Below are 8,024 nucleotides of genomic sequence, written 5' to 3'. Positions count from 1 at the left end.
TCAAAATTTTTGTAAATGTTCATCACATGATAACTAAGTGGCAAAACAATTTTCATAATTTTTGGATAATTAATTAAGCCTAGAAAAATCATGGAAACCCATTTATTAATTAATTGAGAAAATTTTATCACATTTAAAAATTACTGTAAATCAATATTTCATATTTTTCCTAAATAATATTCATCACAGAGAGGTCACACAAAAATTTTCATAATTTTTGGAGCTTTAAATAAAGCTACACAAAAATAACAAAAATAGACACTATTCATTCAATTCTAAAAAAAGAAAAATCATTTTCAAATTGCTGAGTCACTGACATCGGTCCCACTTGTCATCTTCCACCTCTAGCTTTGACCACGACGGTGACGGCGCTGACCGACGCTTCCATCATCGATAGGAACAACAGTCATGCAGTAAGGTCCAAAACAGACTTACTCATGAGTCTCACCTGCAATAAGGGTCAATGAACCCTGAGTACAAAAGTACTCAACAAGACTTAACCGAAATAAAAACTGAGAAGACTTAGGAATGCAGGCTCAGGGATTCGAGGTTTGGCTTTAGCAATAATCAAAGTTCTTTTGCATAAAAGCTCTTTACAAAATTTTAGTATTTCAATATTTAAACTTCATAAGAACAATATATGAATCTGCCATGATCCGTAATGAGACCATGAACTTCATATCAAACTCTTTCTCAAGTCCAGCTCAAATTTCAGTTATTAACTACGATGATGAACCGATTATAAACCCAGCTGGGGATTCCAGACCACACGACATATGCAGGTCCCCGACTTACATATATCAACCTACCCTCGGATTTTCTAAAACAAGAACAGGTCCGCGCCACCCGAGAATACAGTACTCCACCAATCCAGCCCATTGCCACGTGGGTACATGCTATTCCCACAATCTCTCCACTCCCAGTGCGCGAGTAGCCATTCTCATATTAGAATAGCCAAGTTAAGGCTTACTGGAGTATGTGGTTAGTACTACAAAGTCTCATCTCATGCAATTCAACAACGGATGGACCTTAATCAACACAGGCGGAAAGAAGCCGCTCGCAAGACCTCCATGTCTTGTGGCTCTCACACACCGAGTCCGCCCAGTCTAGATTTATTACTCCACATGCTCATATTTCATGATCACATAAGTAACCAAGGATCCATTTAAAACTCGCAGGTGACAGGTAATCACCCGACTAAGCATGACTAAGCATATCTGGACATTTACGAATAAAATAGGTCATCAAGGTAGATATGGAAAAACAAGGTTGGTGATGCATCAATTTGGTTTTCACTTGACTCCTAATCACTTAATGCAGTATAGAAAAGCAAAAGCGATAAAATTTGTAAAACACAAGGTAGGGTTAAATGCATCCGGGGCTTGCCTTCGTTGATGGAAAAGTTAGGTTCCTACGACGTTCCATAAGTATCCGATCCGACCTCAACAGACGGATTAACCTCCTCCACAACTTGATTAACTACCACGTCCTCACCTTCATTCACTACATGTAGTAACAATGCCATGTTTAACATGATGCGGAATATGAAACATGATGCTTGATGATGGATGTAAAATTGACAAATCGAATACAACTTTCCTTCGCGGTACAGTTGCAAGTCAAACGAACTAGATCTTTTTTGTAACACATACATCAATTGCCAAGGATCATTATAAACTAAGGACCCAAGGTCATCACTCAATCCAAAATTTCAAACAAAACCTAAATCATTAAAGGTTACTATTTGCTTTTATGAATTAATTATTTAATTCAAAATTATGAAATAAATCAACTTATTATAATTGAGCTCAAAATTTTTGTAAATGTTCATCACATGATAACTAAGTGGCAAAACAATTTTCATAATTTTTGGATAATTAATTAAGCCTAGAAAAATCATGGAAACCCATTTATTAATTAATTGAGAAAATTTTATCACATTTAAAAATTACTGTAAATCAATATTTCATATTTTTCCTAAATAATATTCATCACAGAGAGGTCACACAAAAATTTTCATAATTTTTGGAGCTTTAAATAAAGCTACACAAAAATAACAAAAATAGACACTATTCATTCAATTCTAAAAAAAGAAAAATCATTTTCAAATTGCTGAGTCACTGACATCGGGTCCTACTTATCATCTTCAACCTCTAGCTTTGACCACGACGGTGACGGCGCTGACCGATGCTTCCTCGTCGACGGTGAGACCAACAGCGACAGCGAAGACACCAACACAATCACCATGACTAGGCGTATCGATTGAAGGCACTAGCTTAAGCGATTACAACATGATTCAAGGCTGACGCCGGCCATGGCGGATGCGACAGCATGGCGGTGCTACACCGGCAATAGGAGACCGGTAGCAGTCAAACAAAGGGTCTAGGAAGCATCAGTAGCTCACCCCGAACGTGTTGAAGCAAAGAGCGAGACCGAAGAAGCAACGGTGACGTGGGTCGACGTCCATGGTGATCACGGCGAAGCAAAGCTCGTCGGTGGTGGTGTTCCGGTGACTGCAGTGGGCAAAACAACCAAGCAACAAGGGAGTAAGCACCATGGCATCGAGACGGAGCTATAAGTACATAAAGCAAGGGCAACGGCTCACCAGAGGGCGCTGGCCACGACGGCGCAGCCACGACGGAGAAGTTACCGACCACGAGGAAGAAGGGTTGCTAGCGGCGGGTCTCGGTGGAATCAAGCAACCACAGTTGGTTGTCTAGGCACGCAAGGAGTAGGCAAAGCTATTGGGTGCTTTTCTGCGATGGCACAAGCACTGGTTCGACGGTGAGGGCTCGCCAGAGTTGAGCAAGGGCGACGAGAAAAGCAGAGCAACGAAAGGAAAGTCGGCGACGGCGTCTGAGCTTTATAGAGCGACTGAGAGAGCAAGGAGGCGACACGCGGTGGCCTTCTCCACGCCAGCGCGAAGCCAAGGGCAGCCACAGGCACGTCTGGAACCAAGCAGAAGGTCGTCGGCGGTGGGGTGGTGGTCGTGACACTGTTCACCATATTTACATAATTGCCATCCATTTAAATTTCCAAATTACTCCCAAATTTGTATAACAACTCAAAAATCTCCAAAAATAAAAGTTGCTCAAAATTCAAAGTTCTACAACTTTGCCTTCATAACCACACCCAAATTCGGTCTACATTTTGAAATGAACTTTTGAATTCAAATAGGGGACATTTAACGAATTACGCCTTTTCAAATTACTTTAATTTTTTCATAACAACTTTGAAAACACCAAAAACAAACTTTGTATAACTTGTCAAGCTCTACACTTTTGCTTTTAGGCTCAACCCCAAAATATGCTTAAATTTTGAAATGAGTTTTTAGGGTAGGATTTAAATGCTGAAAATCAGGGTTTTCTTGAAAATTCAAATCCAAACCAAATTTTGAACTTGAGTCAAACAATACAATTCAACCCATGTCACATAAAGATAAACTTGTTTTAGTGTATGTATATCAAAATTTTCACTAAATGCCAAATGTTTTGCAATGCATATGATGACATGATAGGTTTTAGTATTGAAACACCTGAGGTGTTACAATCCTTCCCCCTAAAAGAAATCTCGTCCTGAGATTCAAAGCCATAGGGTAAGTAATGGAAAAGGAAACGTGTCAGTCCAAAAACATCCAACACTTGTCCATAAAATAGCTGAGGTTCCATTACAAAACACATGCTGTAACAACCGAGCTCAACTAACATTACTCTATATTGACGCAAGAAACTCTAGAAACTTTTCTAGCAAGTAATCTTTGGATTCCCAAGTAGCTTCTTCGGAATGTTGATTCCATTGTATCTTGTAGAACTTGATTGTCCTCCTTCATGTGACATGATCTTTCTGATCCAGGACTTGGATAGGATATTCAGAATAGGTCAAATCAGGTTCAAGTTCCACTCCTTCAACCTCAACATTCTACTCAGGCACTCAAAGACACTTCTTTAATTGAGAAACATGGAACACATCATGCACGACTGAGAGATGTTCTAATAGTTTCAAGCGATATGCCACTTTTCCATACCTCTCTAAAATTTGAAATGGTCCAATATATCGAGGTGCCAACTTGCCTTTAACACCAAAACGGGTAACTCCCTTCATTGGTGACACCTTCAGATATACAAAATCTCCCTTGTTAAACATCAAAGGTCTACGTCGTTTATCTGCATAACTCTTTTGTCAGGACTGAGCTATCTTCAAATTACTTTGTATTTGCTTAACCTTGTCTTCTATTTCTTTCACAAGGTCAACTCCAAAGAATCTTCTCTCTCTGGGCTCAGACCAACTCAGTGATGTTCTGCATCTACGACCATAGAGTGCTTCAAATGGAGCCATTCTAATGCTCTCCTGATAACTATTGTTGTATGAGAACTCAGCCAAAGGTAGACATTCATCCCACTTCTTAGAGTAGTTAAGGACACAATACCTTAACATATCTTCAAGTACTTGATTGACCCTTTCAGTCTGACCATCGGTTTGTGGATGATAAGCTATACTATATAGTAGTTTGGTACCTAACGAAGTATGCAAGTGTTTCCAAAAGCTGGAGACAAACTGTGTACCCCGATCTGACACTATGGTCTTTGGTACTCCATGTAGACTCATGATTCTTGCTAGATACATCTTGGCATACTAGATAGTAGGATATATACTCTTGACTAGAAGAAAATGTGCTGACTTAGTTAGTTGATCTACAATGACCCATATTGAATCAAAACCTTTTGATGTCTTGGGTAGACCAACAATAAAGTCCATACTAATATCCTCCCAATTCCAAGCTAGAATAGGTAATGGCTGTAACTCTCTAGCAGATCTCAAATGTATATCTTTCACCTTTTGACAAGTATCACACTTGGCTATATACCGGGCAATTTCTATCTTCATTTTGGTCCACCAAAACCTTTGTTTCAAGTCGTGGTACATCTTATTACTTCCTAGATCAATTGATAACCTAGTAGCATGGGCTTCTTCAAGAATTGACTGTCGCAACTCCGGAACCTTTGGTACCACTAAGCGATCCTTGAACCATAACACACCTTCATCATCTATTTTGAAGCATTCTGCTTTCCCATCCTTGATTCTTTCTTTGATATGGGCTATAACCTTGTTTTCTTTTTCAGCAGCAATAATCTAATCTTGAATACTGGCTTCAACAGTTATATTGGTTGAACTACCTTGTTGAATTACCTTTATACTCAACTTTTCCATCTCTTGACATAAAGTCAAACCCATTGTCCTTACTATCAAACAATTGCAATGGCTCTTTTGACTGAGGGCATCTGCAACTACATTTGCTTTACTAGGATGGTAATGTACTTCCAAGTCATAATCCTTAATCAATTCTAACCATCTTCTCTGTCGCATGTTCAAATCCGATTGAGTAAAGATATACTTTAAGCTCTTGTGGTCTGTATAAATATGGCACGTATTACCAAGCAGGTAATGCCGCCAAATCTTTAGAGCATGGACAACTGCTGCTAACTCTAGATCATGAGTGGGATAGTGCTCTTCATGTTGCTTGAGTTGTCTGGAAGCATAGGCAATGACTCGGCCTTCTTGCATCAATACACATCCAATGCCAATACCCGAAGCATCACAATAAACATCAAATGACTTCTCGATATCAGGTTAGGCTAATACTGGTGCAGTGGTTAACAATCTCTTCAAAGTCTGGAAAGCTTCTTTACATTTAGATGACCAGACAAACTTGGCTTGGTTCTTCAACAACCCAGTGATGGACTTGGATACCAGAAAACTCCGAACCTGATGAACAGTGGTTGGTGGTTTCCAATCAAGCATGTCCTTAACTTTGCTCGGATCAACAACAACTCCTTTAGCTGATAAGACATGTCCAAGAAACTATACTTCCTTAAGCCAGAAGTCACACTTACTGAATTTGGCATATAATTGATGTTCTCTTAAGCGGGTCAGGACAATTCTGAGATGTTCCACGTGTTCCTTCTTGTTCTTAGAATAAACTAGGATGTCGTCAATAAACACCACCACAAACTTGTCTAGCTCAGGCATGAACACTGAATTCATCAGATACATGAAATGAGTTGGGGCATTTGTCAAACCAAAAGACATTACCAAGTATTCATATAATCCATATCTTGTGGTAAATGCCATTTTGGGAATATCTTCAGGCTTAATCTTGATTTGGTGATAGTCTGACCTTAAATCAATCTTGGAGAAAACTTTGGCTTCGGCCAGTTGATCAAAAAGCAAGTCTATCCGAGGTAAGGGATACTTATTCTTAATGGTCACTTCATTCAATGGACGATAGTCAACACATAACCTCAGGGTCTCATCTTTCTTTTTCACAAAAATTGCAGGGCATCCCCAAGGTGATGAACTAGGTTGAATAAATCCTTTCTCAATCAACTCTTGCAACTGAGTCTTCAACTCGGCTAATTCCTTAGGAGGCATCCTATAAGCTCTCCGAGAGATTGGAGCTGTTCTAGGCTTTAACTCTATGTTAAACTGAACATCCCTATCTGGTGGTAGACCGGGTAAATCCTCAGGAAAAACATCAGGGAATTCACAAACTATCAGGATATCTCTAATCTCCTTGACAAAAGTTGCACAAACTCTTTCCACTGATCTCCTTAAGGTTGGAAGTTGGATAAGGAGATGAGAATTACTATCAGGCAAACTCACCCTTAATGTCCTATGCAAAGCATCTATAACAGCCTTATGCTGATACATCCAATTCATTCCCAAGATCACATCTATATCTTGATCCTTGAGAATAATCATGGTAGTGGGAAAAATATGCCCACCCAGGTTTATGGGTACCTGGTATACCATTTCCTTAGAACACAGACGTCCCCTAGGTGACTGTATAAAGAAACTTTCCTTTGTTTCCCAAATTGGAATTGCATGCTTTACAACAAAGGTTCTATTGATGAATGAATGAGATGCACCAGAATCAAAAAGCATAACAGCAGGGTGATTGGCGATAGGAAACATACCCATCATCACTGGCTCTCCTTCCAGAATTTCTCCAGCTTGAATATAGAACACCCGTCCTGTCTTTCTTTCATCTTTGCCCTTCTGAGCATTCTGATTGTGGTTCTTGTTCTGTGCTTGACCCTGTTGTTGATTGGCAGGGGCCTTTTGATAATTTTGATTAGCCTTCTTGGGATATGGACATTCCCTAGAGAAATGATCGGTCCTTCCACAATTATAACATGGATAATTGTGACCCTGGGACGTTGGAGCATTGCCACCAGGAGCATTTGTCTATTGGGAATTTGGGTAGGTTATAGCAGGACAGACATTTGACTGTTGCCTAGCTTGAAACTATGGTGGACGATAAGGAGGACGATAATGGTTGACTGGATGATAGATTATCTTTTGCCTCTTTTGATTTCCACCAAAAGATCTAGACAGCACACTCTTCTTTTTCTTGATCTCCTTATGCTGCCGATACTTTTCCTCAGAAGCAATTGCAATGTTCACTGCCTCATGATAAGTAACATTGGCACATGCAGTCATCATTGTCTGTAATTTAGTATTTAGTCCTCTCATGAACCATTTCTTTTTCTTGGCATCTATATTGACATGTTCAGATGCATACTGTGACAGGTGATTAAATCTACCCACATATTGCATAACCGTTTGATCCCCTTGCTTCAAAGCAAGGAACTCATCCAGCTTCATGGCCATCACCCCTTCTGGAATATAATGAGCTCTGAAGGCAGTACGGAACTCAGCCCAAGTTATTGGAATACCAGCTGGTTGCATAGCCACTAGATTTGCCCACTAGGCACCTGCTGCACCTCTAAGTTGCTAGGCAGCAAACATAGGTTTTTGCATCTCTGTGCATGGAATCAGATCAAATTTCTGCTCCATGGTCTAAAGCCAGTCATTAGCCTCTAGTGGTTCATCGGCCTTAGTGAACACTAGTGGCCTTGTATCTGTGAAATCAACATACATAGCCTCTTGCCTATTATGATTGTGGCCACGGTTTCCTTGCACCATATTCTGATTATGCACCATATTCTGATTACTCTGAGCTA

The sequence above is a fragment of the Miscanthus floridulus genome, chromosome 16 (genome assembly GCF_019320115.1).
Source record: "Miscanthus floridulus cultivar M001 chromosome 16, ASM1932011v1, whole genome shotgun sequence".
NCBI lineage: Eukaryota > Viridiplantae > Streptophyta > Magnoliopsida > Poales > Poaceae > Miscanthus > Miscanthus floridulus.
This window is presented reverse-complemented; position numbering follows the sequence as displayed.